Source organism: Chiloscyllium plagiosum, unplaced genomic scaffold (assembly GCF_037043375.1).
Source record: "Chiloscyllium plagiosum isolate Xiang-an unplaced genomic scaffold, Cpla_swu_hap1 HiC_scaffold_3, whole genome shotgun sequence".
NCBI classification, from domain to species: Eukaryota; Metazoa; Chordata; class Chondrichthyes; order Orectolobiformes; family Hemiscylliidae; genus Chiloscyllium; species Chiloscyllium plagiosum.
In genome coordinates this window covers 73,614,362-73,639,882 of record NW_028270141.1, presented here as the reverse complement: position 1 = coordinate 73,639,882, position 25,521 = coordinate 73,614,362, and positions in this window count along the sequence as shown.

Sequence of the window (25,521 nt, the reverse complement as noted above, 5' to 3'; positions counted from 1 at the left end):
CCTTCCTATAACATGGCAACCAGAACTGCATGCAGTGCTGCAGCTGGGGTGTAATTAATATATTATGCACAGCTCCATAATAATGTATTCTTGCATTCAATGCATTGACTAATAAAGTATCCTAAATACCTTCTTCACTACATTGTCTCCCTGTCGAACTGCTTTTAAGGATCTATGGACCTGTACCCAAGGTTCCCTTGATCCTCTCTACTGCCTGTGGCCATACCATTCAATGTGTACTCCCTTGCCTTGTTAGTGCTCCCAAAATGCATTAACTACACTTTTCCAGCTTAAATTCCACTTGTCATTATTCAGCACATATGTCTATTCAGTCTATGTTGTCCTGTAGTGTAAGGCTTTACTTCTCACTATTTACCACAATACCAGTTCACATGTCACTTGCGAACTTGCTAATCATACCTCCTACACTCATGTCAATGTTATTAATACAACAATCAGCTGGGGACCCGCACAAATTCTTGTGGCCTGCCCTAGGTCATGGATACCAGGTAAAGTTAGAAATGTAATAACTTTTAAGGGGATGAAATTACATAGGGTGGGAGAAAACAAGGGGGAAGATCACTGATAAGACAGAAGATGGAAGGCATTAAATGACAAAAGTGTGGGTGGAGCAGAGCCAAAGGGACAAGCATGAAACTAATGCAACTGTGGGACGAGAAAGTTGAGTTCAGAGGAAATGTAAATGGGAGAGTAACAAACAGCTGCTGCCTGAAAGCAAAAACAAGAAACCAGTTCAGGCAGAAATCTGCAAAGAAAATGAGACAAAGTTGGGAGAATTGGAGTGGACGTACATTAAGGTCTGAACTTGTTGAAGTCAATGTTATACTAGGAGGCTGCAAACTGTCTAATTGAAATATGAGGTTTTTCTTTTTGAATTTCTGGTGTGCTTCACTAAAAGCCAAGGACAGAGACATCAGTGCAATTAAAATGGCAAGCAAGCAAACACTTAGGGCCTTGTTAAAATTAATAGACCGGACAACTGCGATCTTACCTTTCCCTTGATAAGCGTCGGCTCTCTTCCTTTGAGTTATTAGGTTTTAATCCTCATGCATCGTTTGTCATATATATAAACAATTTGGATGAGAAGTTAGGAGGCATGATTAGTAAGTTTGCAGATGACACCAAAATTAGTGGTATACTTGGTAGTGAAGAAGGTTATATAAGTTTACAAAGGGATCTTGATTAATTGGGCCAATGGGCTGAGGAGTGGTCAATGGAGTTTAATTTGGATAAATGCGAGATATTGCATTTTGGTCAAACAAACAAGTGCAGGGTTATACAGTAAAACACATGTAGGACCCTGGGTAGTGTTATCGAACAGAGCCGAAAATGTGTTGCTGGAAAAGCGCAGCAGGTCAGGCAGCATCCAAGGAACAGGAGAATCGACGTTTCGGGCATAAGCCCTTCTTCAGGAATGAGGAAAGGCTGAAGGAGGGCTTATGCCCGAAATGTCAATTCTCCTGTTCCTTGGATGCTGCCTGACCTGCTGCGCTTTTCCAGCAACACATTTTCAGCTCTGATCTCCAGCATCTGCAGCCCATACTTTCTATCAAACAGAGCCACCTAGAGATTCATGTGCATAGTTCTTTGGAAGTTGCATCGCGGGTAGATAGGGTGATTAAGAAAGTGTTTAGTGTGCTTGCCTTCATTATCAGACTATAGATCAGGTCTACTGCTCTGCCCTCATCAATCCTCTTCAAAAAACTCAGTCAAGTTTGTGAGACATGATTTCCCATGCACAAAGCCATGTTGACTATCCCTAATCAGTCCTTGCCTTTCCAAATACATGTACATCCTGTCCCTCAGGATTCCCTCCAACAACTTGCCGACCACCGATGTCAGGCTCACTGGTCTATAGTTCCCTGGCTTGTCTTTACCGCCCTTCTTAAACAGTGGCACCACGTTTGCCAACCTCCAGTCTTCCGGCACCTCACTGTGACTATCAATGATACAAATATCTCAACAAGAGGCCCAGCAATCATTTCTCTAGCTTTCCTCAGAGTTCTAGGGTACACCTGATCAGGTCCTAGGAATGTATCCACCTTTATGCTTTCAATAGAAGTGACGGACAACAGTGGACCCAGCACTGATCCCAAGAGAACACTGCTGGTTACAGGCCTCGATAGTGACTGTTAGGGTGAAAGGAAAGGCTGGTAGGTATAGGGAATGCTGAATGACTAAAGAAATTGAAAGTTTGGTTAAGAAAAAGAAGGAAGCATATGTCAGGTATATACTGGATAGATTGAGTGAATCCTTAGAAGAGTATAAAGACAGTAGGTGTATACTTAAGAGGAAGATCAGGAGGGCAAAAAGAGGACATGAGATAGCTTTGGCAATTAGAATTAATGAAAATCCAAAGGGTTTTAAAAAATACATTAAGGACAAAAAAGTTACTAGAGAGAGAACAGGGCCCCTCAAAGATCAGCAAGGCGGCCTTTGTGTGGAGCCGCAGAAAATGGGGGAGATACTAAATGAGTATATTGCACCAATACTTACTGTGGAAAAGGATATGGAAGATATAGAATGTAGGGAAATAGATGGTGACACCTTGAAAAATGACCATATTACCAGTAAGGCATTTGACAAGGTTCCCCATGGAAGACTGATTAGCAAGGTTAGATCTCACGGAATACAAGGAGCACTAGCCATTTGGACACAGAACTGGCTCAAAGGTAGAAGACAGAGGGTTGTGGTGGAGGGTTGTTTTTCAGACTGGAGGCCTGTGACCAATGGAGTGCCGCAAGGATCCGTGTTGAGTCCACTACTTTTTGTCATTTATATAAATGATTTGGATGCTAGCATAAGAGGTATGGTTAGTAAGTTTGCAGATTTGGATTGGCTCAGGCTTGGAGGGCCGAAGGGCCTGTTCCTGGGCTGTAAATTTTCTTTGTTGTTCTTTGTTCTTATGACACTAAAATTGAAGGTGTGGTGGACAGCGAAGAAGGTTACCTCAGATTACAACAGGATCTTGATCAGATGGGCCAATGGGCTGAGAAGTGGCAAGTGGAGTTTAATTCAGATAAATGCGAGGTGCTGCATTTTGGCAAAGCAAATCTTAGCAGGACTTACACACTTAATGGTAAGGCCCTAGGGAGTGTTGCTGAACAGAGACCTTGGAGTGCAGGTTCATAGCTCCTTGAAAGTGGAGTTGCAGGTAGATAGGGTAGTGAAGAAGGCGTTTGGTATGCTTTCCTTTATTGGTCAGAGTATTGAGTACAGGAGTTGGGAGGTCATGTTGCTCTGTACAGGTCATTGGTCAGGCCACTGTTGGAAAATTGCATGCAATTCTGGTCTCCTTTCTACAGGAAAGATGTTGTGAAACTTGAAAGGGTTCAGGAAATATTTACAAGGATGTTGCCAGGGTTGGAGGATTTGAGCTATAGGGAGAGGCTGAACAGGCTGGGGCTGTTTCCCTTGGAGGGTCGGAGGCTGAGTGATGACCTTATGGAGGTTTACAAAATTATGAGGGCATAGATAGGATAAAGTGAGGTCTGCAGATGCTGGAGATCAGAGCTGGAAATGTGTTGCTGGAAAAGCGCAGCAGGTCAGACAGCATCCAGGGAACAGGAGAATCGACGTTTCGGGCATAAGCCCTTCTTCAGGAATGGGGAAAGTTTGTCCAGCAGGCTAAGATAAAAGGTATGGAGGAGAGACTTGGGGGAGGGGCGTCGGAAATGTGATAGGTGGAAAGAGGTCAAGGTGAGGGTGATAGGTCAGACTGGGGTGGGGGCGGAGAGGTCGGGAAGAAGATCTCAGGTTAGGAAGGCGGTGCTGAATTTGATGGATTTGACTGAGACAGGGTGGGGGGAGGGGAAATGAGGAAACTGGTGAAATCCGAGTTCATCCCTTGTGGTTGGACGGTTCCTAGCCGGAAGATGAGGCGTTCTTCCTCCAACCGTCGTTTTGTTGTGGTCTGACGATGGAGGAGTCCAAAGACCTGCATATCCTTGGTGGAGTGGGAGGGGTAATTGAAATGTTGAGCTACAGGGTGGTTGGGTTGGTTGGTCCGGGTGTCCCAGAGGTGTTCTCTGAAACGCTCCGCAAGTAGCCGGCCTGTCTCCCCAATATAGAGGAGGCCACATCGGGTGCAGAGGATGCGATAGATGATATGTGTGGAGGTGCAGGTGAATCTGTGGCGGATATGGAAGTTTCCTTTGGGGCCTTGGAGGGAGGTGAGGGGGGAGGTGTGGGCACAAGTCTTGCACCTCCTGCGGTTGCAGGGGAAGGTGCCGGGAGTGGAGGTTGGGTTGGTGGGGGGTGTGGATCTGACGAGGGAGTCACGGAGGGAGTGGTCTTTACGGAATGCTGATAGGGGAGGGGAAGGAAATATATCCTTGGTGGTGGGGTCCGTTTGGAGGTAGCGGAAATGACGGCGGATGATGCGCTGTACATGGAGATTGGTGGGGTGGTAGGTGAGGACCAGTGGGGTTCTGTCCTGGTGGCAGTTGGAGGGGCGGGGTTCAAAGGCGGAGGAGCGGAAAGTGGAAGAGATGCGGTGGAGGGCATCGTCGACAAATAGACAAATAGGATAAATAGATAAAGTCTTTTCCCTGGGGTTGTGGAGTCCAGAACTAGAGGGCATAGGTTTAGGGTGAGCGGAGAAAGATATAAAAGAGACCTAAGGGGCAACCTTTTCACACAGAGGGTGGTACGGGTATGGAATGAGCTGCCAGAGGAAGTGGTGGAGGCTTGTACAATTGCAACATTTAAAATGCATTTGAAAGGGTATATGAATAGGAAGGGTTTGGAGGGATATGGGCTGGGTGCTGGCAGGTGGGACTAGATTGGGTTGGGATATCTGGCCGACATGGACAAGTTGGACCAAAAGTTTTGTTTCCATGCTGTACATCTCTATGACTCTATGCACCCCAGACACCATGATCAGTCTTGGAAAACATCCGGGATAGCAATGAATCATTTGTAAATGTACTGATCTACAAATACTGAACATATTACATTTAATAGATTGCTACCTAGAAGCAGATACTTCTTAAAAATACAGGCAATGTGCATGAAATCTTGTATTTTTAGTAGCAGAAGGTTCTCTAAAATGCAACACAGAGTTATAATTGTCATTGCACGCAGTTGATATTGCACACATTTTGAGAGATATTGCTGTGGAGCAAATTAATGTTTTACAGCCAGTACAAAAATAAAGTTGCTCAAAAAAGCAAAAATCAAATGATCTTGTCATCAGCAAAACCACTGGATGAGCAATCTCAACATCAGACCCAAGAACTCAATGTGTCTGGATATCCTGAGTTTAAGTTGGTGCAGGAAGAAATAATTGCCATTAAAAGAATTTAACCTCATTGGGATTGTGTTCACAGCGGACATTGCACCATTTAAATCTTTTTTCTGATATCTTTACAAATGATAACCATTTTTGTCATTTAAGGGAAAGTGGTGGTCCAGTGCTAATGTTACTGAATGAGCAATCAGGCCAATGTTCTAGGGACATGGATTCGAATTCCATCCTGGGATATGGAGTATTTTGAATTCAATAAAATCTGGAATAAAGAGGTGGCCTAATGGCAACTATATAACTCATTGTTATAAAACTCATCTGGTTCAATAAGGAAGATGGACAGGTAGATCTGATCAAGAGGGCGGAGCTGACTCAGAGGGTTGGACTTGGGAATGGGGGTCGGGGAGGGGAAATTTGGAAACTGGTGAATTCAATGCCATGCCGTGTGGTTGTAGGCTCCCAAGGTAGGAGATGAGGTGTTCCTCCTTCAGTTTGCAGGTCGCCTTGTTTAGGTGGTGAAGGAGACCCAGAATAGATATGTCATGGGGGAGTAGAAATAGTTTCCCCCCACAAACTGTAGGAGAAAGATCTCAGTTTGAGCCTATAACCACATGGCCTCAACATTGATTTCACCAGTTTTCAAATCTCCCCTCCCCCAAACCCTCGACCCAGTCCTGATGAAGGGTTAAAACCTCTAGCTCCTCTGTTGCTGCCTGACCTGCTGTACATTTTGCAGCGCCCCACTTTTCAACTCTGTCTTCTCCAGCATCTGCAGGCCTCACTATCTCCTGAAATCCATGGGTTTCAAGGAGCAATATCTCTGCTGGGTAGAGTCAAACCTGGCACATAGGAAGATGATTGTGATTGTTGGAGGTCAGTCATCTCAGCTCCAGGGCATCACTGCAGAGTTTCTCAGCCGGTGCTGAGGAGAAAATTGAGATTAAGTCAACTATGTTTAATAGGAAGAACCGGCAAGACCAAGTCACTGAACACAGCAGGACTGACAGTCTGAAGTGCATTTATTTTAATGTAAGGTGTATAACAGGTAAAGTAGATGAGCTTAGTGCTTAGATTAATACATAGACCTATGATGTTGTGGCCATTATAGAAATTTAGTTGAGAAAAGGGAAGGACTGGTAGCTCAATGTTCCAGGCTTTAGATGTTTCAAGCGCGATACAGAGGGATGTAAAAAGGGAGGGGAATTTGCATTACTGATTTAAGGAGAATGGCACATCCGGTGAAGCCATAAGTGTAAAACCCAGGAATAAGAAAGCCATAAAAATAGCAGGGTTGTTGTAATGAGTGATTTTTCTTTCCCCAATATTTACTGGGTCTTCCTTAATGCCAGGGGATTAAATGGAGTAGAATTTGTTAGGATCATCCAGGAGGGTTTATTGAAACAATATGTAGATAAACCCATCTCCCTCACTTCAGTTCTCACTCCCTCTTTTCTCTCCTGCAACAACAATTGTCCTTGGAAAAGCGCAGCAGGTCAGGCAGCATCCAAGGAGCAGGAGAATCGACGTTTCAGGCATGAGCCCTTCTCCTGCTCCTTGGATGCTGCCTGACCTGCTGCGCTTTTCCAGCAACACATTTTCAGCTCTGATCTCCAGCATCTGCAGTCCTCACTTTCCCCCTTGTCCTTACCTATCATCCCACCAGCATCCACATCCTGAGGATCATTATCTGCCATTTCCGCCAACTACAACAAAATGCCACCACCAGACGCATGTTCTCTTCCCGTCCCTTGTCAGCGTTCCACAGGGACAGTTCCCTCTGGGACACCCTGGCCCACTCTTCCTTCATTCCTAAGAAACCCCCATAGCCTCACAATACCTTTCCCTGCAACTGCAGAAGGTATAACACCTGCCCATGTATCTCCTCCCTCCTCAGTATGGAAGGTTCCAAGCACACCTTCCAGATGAAGCAGCACTTTACCTGCATTTCTCACAATCTAGTCTACCGCATTCGCTGCTCACAACGTGGTCTCCTCTACATTGGGGAAACAAAGTGCAGACTGGGTGACCACTTCACAGAACACCCATGTTCTGTCCACTAAAAGAACCCTGATCCAGTTGCCTGCCACTTCAACACACCGCCCTGTTCCCTGGCCAACATTTCTGTCTCAGGTTTGCTGCAGTGCCCCAGCAAAGCTCAGCGCAAGCTGAAAGAACAGCATCTCATTTTCCATCTGGGGACTCTGTAGTCTTCTGGACTCAATATCGAGTTCAATAACCTCAGGGCTTGAACTCTCACATGTCCTTATCTCAACCCTCCCACATCACACCTTGTTAACACATAGTTGGCTATTACACATGACCCATTGTTAGCCATTAACGGTCACCACGAATATCCATTCACCCTTCTAGCCAGATTGATATCCACTCTTTTGTCTGTGCAACTGTTCTCCTTTGCCTTTGGGCTTTATCAACATCTATCCTTCACTCTTTTTCCCCTGCCTCTCACCCTATCTTCTGCATATAAACTGACATTTCCTAGTTATCATCTGTTCTGAGGAAGGGTCACTCAACCCAAAATGTTAACTCTGATTTCTCTCCACATATGCTGCCAGACGTGCTGAGCTTTCCCAGCAATTTTTGTTTCTGTTGCAGCTTTCCTGTTTGTGTTTTCTTTACTTTATTTCCAATTTTTAATAAAAGTTAATGTTATTACGTACTTGATGCTCCCACATTGTGTCTTGACAGAATGTTATACAACACTGGTCTTTAAGAAAAGTGTAGGCTTCTGACATGGCAAGCTGCAAAGGACAGATAACTTCATTCTTGTAGCATCAGTCACTTTGTCGTTGTTCAGACAGTGGTGCTGTAAAGAGACAGCACATTTACGATTGTGAGATCCAATTTTCAAAGATGTACCACAAATGTGGATCCAGAAACTTTTTTTTCTCATTTCCCTCCCACAACGTGGACTGTGAAGGGCAAAGTTAAAAATCACACAATACACAGGTTGTCGAAGGGAACCACAACCACATGATGAAGGAGCAGTGCTCCAAAAGCTAGTGCTTCCAAATAAACCTGTTGGACTATAGCCTGGTGTTGTGTGATTTTTAACTTTGTACACCCCAGTACACCATCTGCATCTTCAAATTGTGAAGGGCAGGTTCTGGTTGGCAGCAATTCACCCGGGGTGCAGCTAGACCTTAAATACAGTGCAGGTGATGCAAATCCTGACAAGTCTCAACAGTAGCAAGTACCTTCGCCGCTAGTGAGCCCACAATAGTGTGCGCTTGGCACCATAGAGACATGATGCATATAGAGAATTGGCCTTGCGTAAGATAACTCACTACAACTCACGCAGACAGAAACTCTCCATTGACATTGGGACAATATTTTACTTAAAATTTAGTCTTATGTTCACACTGCCTTTAAAATCCAAATATATTGACTCAAGGCAGGACATTAACTTCTGGAGAAATTTACCTCACCATTAGTCTTACATTCCAGCACAGATGATTCATTGCTATGGATTAGCTATACAATGTTATGCATGTTGTTGTTGCTATATTGACATGAGGAGTTGGTTAGATCAGTTGGGCGGATGGCTGCTTTGTAGTACAATCATATCAACAAAGGAGGTATTATTATGTAGTTAGGGGTGCTACACCTTTAAGACAGCTGGTCAGGTGACCTGGAAGAGCAGAGCTTGGGACCAGTCTAGAATTGGCTGTGAGTATCATTAATAAAGTGTTCCTGTTTAGATTTACCTGCCTGGTATGTAATTCTCGGTTCCAAAAGAAGTATAAACTTAACAAAGATGGCTTCACTTCCCATACTAGCTGAGGTCACCATGTAAATCCCATCTTTTCAACCATGCCCCCTCACTTGAGGTTAACCTACCACCAGTCAGCTTTCATTAATGAGGGAGCATTCCTGTGGTCCTCTGGGTCTAAAGTGACAACTTTACTGCTAATCAGGCAGTACCACGGATTCTACGTGCCCTTGAAATTGAGGGGAACAGCTCTTCATTGATCAACCCTGTTGATCAAAGACATATCTGACTGATTTTGTTGCATGAACAGGGCTGTACTAGTGCAGATCATGTTGATTCTCCCAAATTCTGAGAGCACTGCAGTATTTATGGTTTGTGGATTGTGTACAGCACTAGATTTGATAGAACTGAAGGCTGATCATCACAGTTGATACAAAAGACTTGAAATTCACACTTGTAAATAAATAGAACAGAGACAAAGTCATCACACTGATGGGCTTTATTATTATGTTGTGATGCACAGAGGTTTCCGAATTGTTACGTTCAGTTATCATAATAGGCCAGAGTGGATTACTGATCCACCGGTGCTACTCCCCTGTGAACATTTCAGTGCTGTTGCCATAGCAAAGGACATTATTGCATGAGCAGGCCTAAGTTAAAATTTTAGTGCTGCATTAGCAATCATAAGAATACAAATAAAGCAATGAGATTAATGCAGGGAATGAAGCCATATCCCTCAAAGTCTGGTGTAACTCTGAGTAGAATAGGTTTTCCTAATTAGCATAATGGCATAAAGCCCAGGCTGAGATTTAGAATCTCATTCATACAGAACTTCCTCAGAATTGCTCCTGCTCCGTGCCATAAGTCTGTTGCAAGTCATTTACACAGTATATGAGATTTATAATTCTGTCAAAGCTGCCCCTGCAGATCTGAAACCACTGCGAGAAGATTCCAAGCTGTGTTGTTCTACAGTTTATAGCTGTACAGAGAAAATTTCTACCGTTGACTTTATTCTGGGAGGAAATTTTAGGGTCACAGACTTTTGGAGCACCAAAGTAGATTTATTGCACTGGTCCCAAATCATATGGTCCCATGTTAGCTATTGCCATCTTTTTTATAACCTAGAGCTCCATTAAATCAGCATTCACTTCTCTTTTAAATATTATGATAGGTCCTGCCTCCTCCTGTGTATCTCAGGTAGCTGTCCTAAAAAGATTGTGAGATACAACAATACCTGAGAGCTAAGGTCGAGAGGCATTAACTAAGTAAGTAGGTGGGTGATTGACAAGATTTATGGTTTCCTTTCTTTAAAGTACAGCAGTTATTTAAACCAAGACTATGGAGATATTAGTGTTGTGTTAAATTTATTGCTTGCTTTGTTGAACCACTTAATATAGCTACGTATCAGCATTGAGTGACATTTCAAACAGTAAAACTCTTCAAAGAAAATACAATGGAGATAGCAAGGCAGATAATACATTGTGCATGTAGCATGTGGAATCTGGTAGTCATCATTATGATCCACACCAACTATATCTGCAGTCATGATGTGGAGGTGCTGGTGCTGAACTGGGCTGGACAAAGTCAAAAATCACACAACATCAGGTTATAGTCCAACAGGTTTATTTGGAAGCACCTGACGAAAGAGCAGCAAACCAAAAGCTTGTAGTTTCAAATAAATCTGTTGGACTATAACCTGGTGTTGTGTGATTTTTAACTACATCTGCAGTGTCTGCTGTTTGAGGAACTCCAGTTCAGAGTGGATAAACTGGAGTCCAAGTATCAAAGTCTGCGATGCATCAGGGAGGGAGAAAGCTAGCTAAGTCTCTATTCGTGGCTGCAGTCACACTTCTCAAGTCAAGTATGTCAGATTTCCTTGGTCAGGGATGAAGTTATGTGACTATAGATGAGTAAAGATCCACAAGATAACATTGTAGGTAATTCAGCCCTGTACCTGTCTAACAGGACAAAATTCTTGCAGGGAGGACTTTGCATTTGATACACATGATAACATGCTGCTCTCAGTGTTCAATCACTGAAGCATATTCATTGGGATCACGAGTGGACTATTCCCTTACTTTATAGGTAAAAACAAAGATTGCAGATGCTGGAAACCAGATTCTAGATTAGAGTGGTGCTGGAAAAGCACAGCAGTTCAGGCAGCATCTGAGGAGCAGGAAAATCGACGTTTTGGGCAAAAGCCCTTCATCAGGAAAGATGATCATTCCTGATGAAGGGCTTTTGCCCAAAATGTCAATTTTCCTGCTCCTCAGATGCTGCCTGAACTGCTGTGCTTTTCCAGCACCATACTAATCTAGAATCCCTTACTTTATAGCCAGAAACATTGCTCTGATAAATACAATCCTTGGAATAAGAGGGGAAGGCTGCAAGTGTTATGGTGTACATGGATAACAAGCCCATGGAACAAGGTAAGATGATTTCCTAAATGAATTTGAGCAGCTTGGAGGCAGATTAAAATGTAGAATTACAAAGGTAATCTCTGGATTATTGCCTAATCCTTAACCAGGATCAAATTGGCATAATATGAAACATTTGAATGATGGCTTAAAGATTGATATGGGAGAAATGATTATCAGTTTAAGTGCGCTGGAAGCAAAGTTGGAGAGAGATATACTGTACCATTGGGACGGTCTTCAAGTGAATTAGTGACCTGGTGAATTATGTAACTAGGGACATAGAGAGAGTTTTCAATCAAATATTGGGCCTATCTGAGGGAAAATCTGAATAGTTAATGTGATTGGTTGAGGGAAATACGGCAAGGGAGTGAAATAAGTAAAGTGTGACAAGAAAGGACAGAGTGTATGAATATAAGAGAACTCCAGTAAATGGGGTCATAACAGAGAGAAATTGTAAAAAGCTGACTGAATGGACAAAGCACATATAAAAAGATGGATGAATTAATTGCACAAATACAAATGCTTTGTTAGCTTTGACGAAGATATTATTGCAGGGTGCCCAAGGTTGGAAACTGAATATTCCATGATATTTGAAAAAATGAAAATTATATTGAATAGCTCTGTAATAATGGCATTGCAATAACTGGGGAGACTTTAAGTCTTCATATAGATTGGGTGAATCAATTGGCAAAGGTAGCCTTGTGGGGGAGATCATAAAGTATATTGGGTCAGTTTCTTAGAATAATAAATCATGGAGCCAAGCAGAGAATAACTTATTTTGGACCTGGCATTGTGTAATGAGGATTGATTCATTATATCTTTTTAAAGTATCCTCAAGGGAGAAGTGATCATCATCTGAGAGACGTTTGCATTTAGTTTGAGGTTAAGAATTTCAATCTGAAACTAATGTATTAAACTCAAATAAAGGTAATTAAGAAAGGTATGAAGAAGGGAGTTTTCTAATATAGTTTGGGAAAATATGTTTAAAAGTCAGAGCCTAGACAAGCAATGGAAGACATTTAACAAAATACTCCATTACTCTCAATAAAGATATATTCCACTGAATAACAACAATTCTTTAAGTAGAATAACCTATCCATAGCTAACTAATGAATTTAAGGACGGTATTAAATTTAAAGAAAGGGTAAACAAAGCTTTGAAGATTAGTGGTGAGCCAGAAGCCTGGAAAAGGTTTGGAAGCAGAAAAGGGTGACTTTAAAAAATAATAAACTGGATATTAGAGTAAACACGCAAGAAATAACATAAGTACCAGGAAGAGCTTCTACAAGTATCTAAAAAGGAACAGAATAGCTAGTGTAAACCATTAGGGGATGAAATTGAGAAACAAGTAATTGAAAATAAGGAAATGGCAAAGATTTAGTGCAAAAATATTGTATGTGAGTTCTGAATAGCAAACTTTACAAACATCCCAATAATAGGAGAACAAAATGGAGGGAGAAACCTAAAACAATTCCAATTACTGTATGAAAAGCACTTAGAAAACTAATTGGACTGAATACTAACAAGTGCAATTGCCCTGATGGCCTGTATCTTAGGGTATTAAAAGAAGTGGCTGTAGACATAATAGATGCATTGATTGTAATCTTCCAAAGTATCCAAGGCACTGAAAAGATATCAATGAATTAGGAGCCAACCAGGGCATGAGTACAACATGCAGGCTCACTCCCTAACACCACCATCCCATAAAATTGGGGATACCTAAAATATATGAACAGGAATCCTAGAATTGGGTGCCACATGTTATTTTTAAATGGTATTTATACTCATTTGAAAAAAAAAGCCTTAAACTGCACAATTTCAGAGATTTCCTATTTAAGATAGACGTGAGAAAGATTTTGTTCCTCAAAGGGACTTTAGATACTCCAATGCAGAGAATATATTCAAACCTGAATTAGATAGGATTTTGAGCAATAAAAGAATCACAGATTACAGCAACAGGAAAATGAAGCTGAGGTCACAATCAGATCAACCCTGATCTTTTTAATGGCAAAACAAGATCAAAGGGCCAAGTGGCTGATGTTCATGTTCTTGTGTTCTTTGAGTCTCTATTCATCTACAAACAATACTTTGATAAACCATGCTTCATTTCTCTAAGGAAGCTATGAATGTTCCAAAGATCATGTCCAGCATGCAATTATTTTTATCATGTCTTCTTTTCTTTACACTTTCTCGTCAATAGTGCCTTAAGAGATCAAAGGCATTTAACAGGAGTGACAAGGGAAAGTCTGTTCAAGCTGTGTAAATGTGATATATCCTTGGACTATGCAAACTTTGGTGGTGGAAGTCAGGAGAGGGCACAGTCACACATGAGATGATCTAGGATCAATGTAATTAAATTAGTTCATAGATTTTAAAACATTTTGTTGTCTTATTTATCCCTAGATAACACCAACTTCCAGTTGGGAAGATGCAATAAAATGAGCAAAGTAGCACCTCAACATAGTTTCTCATACCTAACTGAACGGTAAGCTGTAATGAATCTCCAGGCACATAGCAGTTGTTTTCCCGCCACCAACAGGAACTAGAACCAAACACCATTACTTACGGAGCTCTTACAATTCTTGCACACAACCAAACTATTTCCTGAATAATGGTAAATTTTGAACAGACATTAATCATTTTTGTTTTCGTTTAATTTATCTTCAGTTTTTCCCTTTTAGCTCATTAATTTAACTTTTAAATATTGTTTGTGACGTTATTCATTATGAAACTCTTTAAGATCAGCTTCTAGAATTTTTCCTTCTAATTTATTTGAATTTTCCAAAATGAATATTAACATAAAAGCTACGATTTCATCTCTTTTCAAGTTATTACAATATTTCAGTTTCTTTAGTTTCATCAGATTGCACTTTTGATATGATTATGACAGATACTGAAGCAGTCATCCTGCAAATACTGAGACACATTCCCTCAAAAACTTTTCAAGAGCAATTTGATCCATTTGTGAATTACAACACTGGACAAACAACAAGTTCACAAAAAGCATTAATATGAAGGCATCATAGTAGAATCCCATTTCTTCCAACACCAACCCCATTGCTGTTTTCTGTGACATCCAAAGCTATCTCTCTATTTCCTCACTTGATCCCAGGTGGCCGCTTCTGATGTTTTCTGATGAATTATCATTACACTTGAATAGCTGTTTTGTCCATTAGACCACACTGTTTAAAATGTGCATTCATGAATATAAATTGACTCCACTTACAACAAAGAATGATTATTAAATGTATTTATTAATATAATCATCTCCAATCATTAATAACTGGTTTAATACATCCCATTGATTTTTCATTTGATAACTTTTAATATTTGATTTTTAATTCATGAATACAAATGTATTCATTAAATTAAATTAGCTCATTATCTAATCCTTTTAAGATGTTTTTAAAATCCTTTATAAAAGTGTAATTTAAGTTTCTGAGATTATCCAGAAAAAATTCCCTTGACTAAAAGTTTGATACCAGGTGATTGAGGTGTCAGTGGGGGAGCACTTTGGGGCCAGCAACCATAATTTTATTAGATTTAAAATAATGATGGAAAAGGCTAGACCAGATCTAAAAGTTGAAGTTCTAAACTGGAGAAAGGCCAATTTTGAAGGTATTAGGCAAGAATCTTTCAAACGCTGATTGGGGGCAGATGTTTGCAGGTAAAGAGACGGCTGGAAAATGGGAAGCCTTCAGAAGTGAGATAACGAGAATCCAGAGAAAGTATATTCCTGTCAGGGTGAAAGGAAAGGCTGGTAGGTGTAGGGAATGCTGGATGACTAAAGAAATTGAGGGTTTGGTAAAGAAAAAGAAGGAAGCATATGTCAAGTATAGACAGGATAGATTGAGCAAATCCTTAGAAGAGTATAAAGGCAGTAGGAGTAGACTTAAGAGGGCAATCAGGAGGGCATAAAGGGGACATGAAATAGCTTTGGCAAATAGAGTTAAGGAGAATCCAAAGGGTTTTTACAAATACATTAAGGATAAAAGGGTAACTAGGGAGAGAATAGGGCCCCTCAAAGATCAGCAAGGCAACCTTTGTGTCGAGCCACAGAAAATGGGGGAGATACTAAACGAGTATTATGCATCAGTATTTACTGTGGAAAAGGATATGGAAGATATAGACTGTAGGGAAATAGATGGTGACACCTTGTAAAATGTCCATATTACAGAGGAGGAAGTGCTGGATGTCTTGAAACGGTTAAAGGTGGATAAATCCCGAGGACCTGATCAGGTGTACCTGAGAACTCTGTGGGAAGCTAGAGAAGTGATTGCAGGTTCTCTTGCTGAGATATTTGTATCATCAATAGTCACAGGTGAGGTGCTGGAAGACTGGAGGTTTGCTAACATGGTGCCACTCTTTAAGAAAGGTAGTAAGGACAAGCCAGGGAACTATAGACCAGTGAGCCTGACGGTCTACATCCCAGGGTACTGAAGGAGGTGGCTCGATAAATCGTGGATGCGTTGGTGATTATTTTCCAGAGTTCGATAGATTCGGGATCAGTTCCTGAGGATTGGAGAGTGGCTAATGTTGTACCACTTTTTAAGAAAGGTGGGAGAGAGAAAACAGGAAATTATAGACCAGTTAGTCTGACCTCAGTGGTGAAAAAGATGCTGGAGTCTACTATAAAAGATGAAATTACGACACATCTAGACAGTAGTAACAGGATAGGTCAGAGTCAGCATGGATTTATGAAGGGGAAATTATGCTTGACTAATCTTCTGGAATTTTTTGAGGATGTAACTCTGAAGACGGACGAGGGAGATCCAGTAGATGTAGTGTACCTGGACTTACAGAAAGCTTTTGATAAAGTCCCACATAGGAAGTTAGTGAGCAAAATTAGGGCGCATGGTATTGGGGGCAAAGTACTAACTTGGATTGAAAGTTGGTTGGCTGATAGGAAACAAAGAGTAGTGATAAACAGCTCCATTTCGAAATGGCAGGCAGTGACCAGTGGGATACCGCAAGGATCAGTACAGGGACCGCAGCTTTTTACAATATATGTTAATGATATAGAAGATGGTATTAGCAATAGCATTAGCAAATTTGCTGGTGATACTAAGCTGGGTGGCAGGGTGAAATGTGATGAGGATGTTAGGAGATTACAGGGTGACCTGGACAAGTTAGGTGAGTGGTCAGATGCATGGCAGATGCAGTTTAATGTGGTTAAATGTATGGTTATCCACTTGGGTGGCAAGAACAGGAAGGCAGATTACTACCTAAATGGAATCAATTTAGGTAAATGGGCAGTACAGAGAGATCTGGGTGTTCTTGTACACCAGTCAATGAAGGTGAGCATGCAGGTACAGCAGGTAGTGAAGAAGGCTAATAGCATGCTGGCCTTCATAACAAGAGGAATTGAGTATAGAAGCAAAGAGGTTCTTCTGCAGATGTACAGGGCCCTGGTGAGACCACACCTGGAGTACTGTGTGCAGTTCTGGTCTCCAAATTTGAGGAAAGACATTCTGGCTATTGAGGGAGTGCAGAGTAGATTCACGAGGTCAATTCCTGGGATGGCGGGATTACCTTACACTGAAAAACTGGAGCGACTGGGCTTGTATACCCTTGAGTTTAGAAGACTGAGAGGGGATCTGATTGAGACATATAAGATTATTAAAGGATTGGACACTCTGGAGGCAGGAAACATGTTTCCGCTGATGGGTGAGTGCCGAACCAGAGGACACAGCTTAAAAATACAGGGTAAACCATTTAGGACAGAGATGAGGAGAAACTTCTTCACCCAGAGAGTGGTGGCTGTGTGGAATGCTCTGCCCCAGAGGGCAGTGGAGGCCCAGTCTCTGGATTCATTTAAGAAAGAGTTGGATTGAGCTTTCAAGAATTGTGGAATCAAGGGTTATGGAGATAAGGCAGGAACAGGATACTGATTAAGGATGATCAGCCATGATCATATTGAATGGTGGTGCAGGCTCGAAGGGCGGAATGGTCTGCTCCTGCACCTATTGTCTATTGTCTATTGTCATGTTGGTGGTGGGCAAGTTGTTGGAGGGAATCCTGAGGAACAGGATGTACATGTATTTGGAAAGGCAAGGACTGATTAGGGATAGTCAACATAGCTTTGTGCGTGAGAAATCATGTCTCACAAACTTGATTGAGTTTTTGAAGAAGTAACAAAGAGGATTGATGAGGGTAGGGCGGTAGATGTGATCTATATGGACTTCAGTAAGGCGTTCGACAAGTTTCCCCATGGGAGACTGATTAGCAAGGTTAGATCTCATGGAATACAGGGAGAACTCACCATTTGGATACAGAACTGGTTCAAAGGTAGGAGACAGAGGGTAGTGGTGGAGGGTTGTTTTTCAGACTGGAGGCCTGTGACCAGTGGAGTGCCACAAGGATCGGTGCTGGGTCCTCTACTTTTTGTCATTTGCATAAGTGATTTGGATGCGAGCATAAGAGGTACAGTTAGCAAGTTTGCAGATGACACCAAAACTGGAGATGTAGTGGACAGCGAGAAAAGTTACCTCAGATTACAACAGGATCTTGATCAGATTGGCCAATGGCCGAGAAGTGGCAGATGGAGTTTAACTCAGATAAATGCGAGATGCTGCATTTTGGGAAAGCAAATCTTAACAGGAGTTATACACTTAATGGTAAGGTCTGAACAAAGAGACCTTGGAGTGCATGTTCATTGCTCCTTGAAAGTAGAGTCTCAGGTAGATAGGATAGTGAAGAAGGCGTTTGGTATGTTTTGTTTTATTGGTCAGAGTATTGAGTACAGGAGTTGGGAGGTCATGTTGCAGCTGTACAGGACATTGGTTAGGCCACTGTTGGAATATTGCATGCAATTCTGGTCTCCTTCCTATCGGAAAGATGTTGTGAAACTTGAAAGGGTTTAGAAAAGATTTACAAGAATGTTGCCAGGGTTGGAGGATTTGTGCTATAGGGAGAGGATGAACAAGCTGGGGCTGTTTCCTCTGGAGCGTCGGAGGCTGAGAGGTGACCTTATGGAGGTTTACAAAATTATGAGGGGCATGGATAGGATAAATAGACAAAGTCTTTTCCCTGGTGTTGGGGAATTCAGAACTAGAGGTCATAGGTTTAGGGTGAGAGGGGAAAGATATAAAAGAGACCTAAGGGGCAACCTTTTCACGCGGAGGGTGGTACGTGTATGGAATGAGCTGCCAGAGGAAGTGGTGGAGGCTGGTCCAATTGCCACATTTAAGAGGCATTTGGATGGGTATATGAATAGGAAGGGTTTGGAGGGATATGGGCCGGGTGCTGGCAGGAGGGATTAGATTGGGTTGGGATATCTGGTCGGCATTGACAGGTTGGACCGAAGGGTCTGTTTCCATGCTGTACATTTCTGTGACTCTATGGCTCTATAAGTTGGAACATTTTGCAGTTGACATCAGCATCTTCAACAGCTACAGGAGAATGTGAAGTACAAATGAATTGCAACTGTATCTTCTGATGCTTCATGAACAATGCTAAGGAGTATTAATTAGTCATGTGACAGAACTTGTTTCATAAAGTCGTTGCCAATGAATGTTTGAAGAATGATACATGTTCTGAAACAGAGGTCATACAATGAGCAAAGACATGTGCTGCGTAAAATTTAAGAAAGAGGCCATGATTGAATAAAGTGACAGCTTTGGTATTAATTTCTTTTAAAAAGCCATACTATGTCGGTGATATTTCACCTTTTGTATTGATATTGTGTATTTCCTCAGAAACATGCAAACATCTGGAATTCTATAATGAATTGAAACTTTGGATTACAATCAATAATGCATCATTTGACTCCAGTTGGAATCAATCCTATAGTCCTTGAATCTAGCAGTAGATCGATTTTTAAAAATTCATTCTTGGAAAATAGGCATCTCTGGCTGGCCAGCATTTATTATCTGTCCCTATTTGCCCTCAGAAAAGTGGTGGTGAGTTGCCTTCTTGCACCGCTGCAGTCCACGTGATGTAGATTGACCCACAATGCTCTTACAGAGGGAATTCCTAGATTTTGATCCAGTGACAGCAAAGAAATGGAGATATATTTCCTAGATAGGATGGTGAATGGGTTGAAGGGCTATATGCAGGTGACCATGTTCTGATGTATCTGCTGCCCTCATCCTTCTGGCTGGAAGTTGTCATGGGTTTGGAAGGTGCTGTCTAAGAATCTTAGTGAATATCTAAAGTGCATCTTGTTGATAGTGCACAATGCTGCCACTGAGCATTGGTAGTGGAGGGAGTGAATGCTTGTGGATGTGGTGCCAATCAAGCCGGCAGTAGTGTCCTGGATGGTGTCAAATATCTTGAGTTTTGTCAGAGCTGCACTAATCTAGGCAAGTGGCGAACATTCCATCACACTCCTGACTTGTGCCTTGTAGATGGTGGACTGGATTTGGAGAGTCAGCAGGTTAGTTACTCATAGCAGTATTCCTACCCTCTGACCTGCTCTTGTATCCATTGTGTTTAAGTGGCAAGTCCAGTCAATTTCATGGTCAATGGGAACCACCAGAAGGGTGACAGTGAGGGATTCAGTGATGTCAAGAGGCAGTGGTTAAATCATCTCTTACTGGAGCTGGTCATTGCCTGGCAGTTGTGAAGTGCAAATCTTACTTGACACTTGTCAGCCCAGCCCATAATAAAAGCATATTTCTGAATAGGAAAGAAATTATTTCAAGGGGAGGAAGCAGCAAAGAATTGAAATGCTCAGGGTCAATTTCTTTGAATTAACAGTCGAATGTACGTGAAGGTCTGCAGACCCAGGATGAGTCCCTCTCTCACTGCAACTCCCAGATCATTTCCTCTGCCCTGAAGCTCTTCAACCATGTCGTGACTCTATGCTACTTTCTCCCCACCCCCACCCTCCTCTAGCTTATCTCTCCACGCTTCAGCCTCTCTGCCTTTATTCATGATGAAGGGCTTTTGCCCGAAACGTCGATTTCGAAGCTTCTTGGATGCTGCCTGAACTGCTGTGCTCTTCCAGCACCACTAATCCAGAACAAGGATTTTCTGTTTGTAAAGCCTTGAGCAGAAAAGTATTTGGGGCTCACTGCCCTCTGTCCGAAATTCCTGAAATGTGCTCCAAACAAGTGAATTTTCTAAGAAGAAAATGAGACTATAAAAGCATCTTTTGAAGATTTTCATGAGGACATATTGCCACTGACAAAATTTGAGAGAGAGAGATGTAGGTATATTAGACATTGTCTACAAAGTTAGACAATGGAGTATATTTTTTTCTTCACCACATGACATTTCAAAATTAATATGCTTACTCCATGGATGATAGAACACTTTGATTCTCATCTAAACAAGCTTTATTCACAATATGTGACCAAACTCACTGACTGATTATGATCTTCCTTGACATCAATATGGGCACTTCCCCTTTGATATTTAGGCATGGCCACTTGCATGACATGTTGTGTGTTTCCATGACATGCTGCAGTTAATGTAGCACAGTCCCATAAGGTGACATGTCCACTCTTTGACTATTCAGTCCTCTCCACTGTGACAAGTTGCCTTCTTCTCCTCTACACTTACAAGCAATGCAAGCCACAGAGAATGACTGTCTCCAAGTCAGCACGAAGTGAGTGAGTACAAAGAAAGTAAGGGCCGCAAGATACATCCTGTAGAAGTGCGCAAAATGCCTGTCATTCCCTTCATTCAGTGTATCCTGACAGAAGCAGGATGTTCATTGGTGTTCCTGAGCTTCAAAGTTAAATGGTAAAGAGCTGAACTGATGCAAGAGTTGATCTAAGAGCAAACATGATAATTTGGTGAGGCTGGTTGTTTACCAATGCCAAAATGTGTGGATGTCAAAGTTAAGAAGGATGGTGGCCATGGAGTATGTACAGGCATTGCTGAGGAAGTATTCAGTGATCAGCAGCCACTGAGTAACTGCTTTGAATTTAATGAAGGGAATTTCTGCCATCTAGTTTCTTAGGGAAGGGGAGGAGAATCGGAAATGTTGTAGAAATAAGATGAGTTGGGCAAATAATGAGATGCAGTTGCACGGAAATAAGGTAATCTCCACTCAATAGCAAGATTTTAAAGCCAATATTTAAACCTTTAGGGGAAAAGTCAGAAAAATTAAATTCAACATCAAGATTTGCCATTTCCAGATTTCATATCAGGAAGGGGAGAATTTGGTCCATAATCTAATTTTTCAGTAAAAATCTCTTTTCAGTCCACATATGGCACTGAAATCAATGACAAAGAATGTGGAAAAACATTGACACATCTGCCATCGATTTTTAAAATGAAATTAATTAGAATAAGTGGATAGAGAAAATAATAAATGAGGTTATTAAGGGATGGACCTTACCAGTTTTGCGAGTAAGCCAAAATTATTGAGTAATAAACTTGGTAACTACATCCCAGCCTAATGTCAGTGATGGGCAGCTTTAACAAAGAATAAAACAGGTCAAAATTAATTGGCATTTGGAAATGTGTGGACCAATAAACGAAAGTCAGCATGCATTTTTTTAAGACAACTCACGTTTTCTTAATTTGGTTGAGTTCCTTGATGAAGAGATGAAGATGTTTGATAATGGAAATGCATTTGATCTTTGCATAACGATATTTGAAAGGCATCTGAAAATGTACCACAAAATAAGCCTCTTAGAAAAATTGAAATGCATTAGATGAAATTGACGAAGGGAAAGAAAGCTGGAAAGCCAAGAGTCGTGGTGAATGGTTGTTTTTCAGATTGGTGCGAGGCATGTAGCAATATTTCCCAGGATTCCGAATTAGAGCCACTGTTCTTCTCTACACTGCCTGGATTAGGTATAAAAGACTTCTGTTAAAAATTTACTAGTGATTTGAAAGCCATGTGTGTTGAAGAAATGAGAAGAACATTGATAGGCTGCTGAAACACACAGACATGTGGATGGTACAATCTAATGCAGAATAGTGTAGGAAGAATTTGGTAGGAAGAACAAGAAGAGATAACATGATTATAATTGTACACTTTAAAGAGAATACAGGAACAGAGAGGCCTGGGGATGCATGTGCAGAAGTTTCGGAATGTGGCAATACAAGTTGAGAATGCTGTGAAGAAACAAATTGCAATCTTGACTTCATTAATCAAGGAATAAAAGGCAATGGCAAGGAGTTTTGCTAATTCTTTGTGAAACACTGATTAGGCCTCAATCTGTATGTGTCTGACCTCTGTTTGCAAGGCTATAGGCAGTTGCTGAGAGAGCATGCCTAGAGATGCTGGGGACTCATGTTCAAGATGGAAACCCAAAGAAACATGTAACAAGCTGGAGATACCAGGTACCTACTCTGACTTTCACATTGAAAATGGTGTTGGATTTCTGTTCACAAGGCCCAAAAAACAAACTTTTACAGAACAAAGTGAATTTAAAGACAAGCATTTTCACTAATTTTTATTCCACTCTCAATTTTAACCCAATACTAAATTGTTATACAACGTTAAGTAATGTTTCAATTAGTTAACATATTTCAACATTAAACCCTATAAGATAATACCTCAGTAAAGTATATAACCAAGAATGCAAAATATCCTTCAAGAATTTGTGAAATATTATCAAGTGATTGTCTCAAGGTGAGGCAAGTTGAAGTTATAAAAATATGAATATTTTTAAAATCTTGACTGGTCTTTTAAAAAAAATATTGAAAAGAGACAATTTGATCGGAGAGTAAATAAATGTATCTGTCCAGATTCTCTACAACTGACACAAACACACATAGATATTAACATATAGAAAGCTAAAGTTCATGCACCAAATTTCTGCCAAATTTTAATGCAAAACGTTATACTTAAATTGGCAGAAACAGTCTGAATCGCTAACCCTACATTTCTACAGTATTTAGAAGAGACTTAATAATATTCTCATGTATTGTAACATGATGCCAATTAAGGAGATACATCATACTAATTAAATATGTCATTTTATCCAAAGGATTTTCTCTTTCAATGTCTTTCATATTTAAACATTTTGTTCATGGTGACTGTTTTTAAAAGCTCGCCTTATTTCTTTTATTTGATACCTGGAGAATCCAGACAATTTTCTTTGTCTATAAAATAACATTATAGTTACAGCACCTTTTACATGTGTAATACCTTTGGAATGTTGCTTCTCCTCATAATAACTTGATACGCATAATAAGTGATTTTAGAATGGCCTTATTTCAAATAAAAGGAAAATTCTATAGCGTTTTAGATGTTTCATTACTCGAAAAAGGACATTCAAAATTTGCTTCAAAAGACAAAACAGAGTTTAACATAGTAATTCAGATTGACAAATGATGATTCACAGGATTGGTACTGAAACCATTGGTCATCAAGATTTTAAAAATGATTTGGACTCAGGAGCTGGTAATACAGTTTTAAATTTGTAAAAACAAAGCTGCAGATGCTGTAAGTCAGAAACAATAACATAAATTGTTGGAAAATCTCAGCAGGTCTGGCAGCATCTGTGAAGAGGAAACAGAGTTAGCATTTCAGGTCCAAGACCCACTTCAGAACCAGTTCTGAAAAAGGGGTCACTGGACCAGAAACATTAACTCTGTTTTCTCTCCACAGATGCAGTCAGACCTGCTGCATTTTTTCCAGTAATTTATGTTTTGGTTTCAAAATTTATGGATTGCTAGGATTCCCACTGATACAAATAACACCAAATTTTAAAATTATTGAACTTTTAGTTGATAGTTTTAAAAAATGATATAACAAGATTTCATGTTTTAAGATTTTTACTGTAACGGACAGACAAAAAACACTCAAGTAATACTGTAATTAGCAAAATACACTTTTATCTACAAAACAGAACTTTCCCCTTTACTTAAAACATAATTGAGAACCGACTTCACAGGTATACTTTCCACTGTCCCTTCTCTCGTCTTTTAATTTTTCTGGACCTGGTTCAAAGTGATTCCCAGCTTCTATATTTTTACTTCCATATTTTTCTGTTCCCAAATCGAACAACTTTGTACTCCAGACTGCCTTTCATATTGAGGGATTTTTGGGTGATTCTTTCTTGACTACTAGCCAGAAAAATCTTTCAATCTCATTTCACACTTCACAAAATTGGTCTTTCCAATCAAAAGGAGAGCTCCCATCCATACTCCTACATAGTGAAGCACAGAGAATTTAGCTTTCTGTGCCCAGACTTTGCAGATTGCCTGTGTCTGATTTTTCAGGAGCATCTAAGAAACTTAACTCCTCTTAAAGCCCATCTCCATGGCAGTATGAATCACATGGGAATTTTAGCCAGGCTGAAATTCTGATTAGTTATTCCTGACACCAGTTCTATTCTATTTGGAATTAAATGGTCTGCTTAAAGAATAACTTTATACAACCTGACATCCTAAACACTTCCCAAGGATTTTAAAGACTGCTTTACTACTACTTTAATCAAACACATACGCTACTGCCATTGTCTACAAGTGTCAACAGTTTACAGCTTCCTTCAATGAAAATAGTCCTTTAATCTTCTCCCAAGCCTGTTGTCAGGAAGATTTCACACAGGTCACATGATCCCCATTTTGTCTGAAATTAAAGGCACAGCCTCAAAACATAATAATTGAAAAATCCTCATGTTTGTAACTTATGTCCATTAGGGAGGGAAATCTGCAAACCGTACCTGATCTGGTCTACATGTGATTGCACCCACAGCAATGCACTTGTTCACAGTAGGCTGGGGTTGTTTTCGCTGGAGCTTTGGAGACTGATGGTTACCTTATAAAAGTTTATAAAATCATGAGGGACATAAATAGGATAAATAGCTAAGATCGTTTCCCCAAGGTAGAGGAGTCCAAATCTAAAGGGTGTAGGTTTAAAGTAAGCGGGGAAAGATTTAAAAGAGATCTAAGGGGCAACGTTTTCATGCAGAGGGTAGTGCACATATGGAACAAGCTGCCAGAGGAAGTGGTGGAGGATGGAACAATTACAAAATTTCAAAGGCATCTGGATAGGTATATGATTAGGAATGGTTTAGAGGGATTTGGGCTAAATGCTGGCAAATGGGACTAGACTAATTTAGGATATCTCGTCAGCATGGATGAGTTGGACTGAAGGGTCTGTTTCCAAGCTGTACATCTCTGTGACTCTATCTGCCTGCACATGGTCTGTATCCCTGTATTCTCTGCCTGTTCTTGTTTCTATATAAATTCCT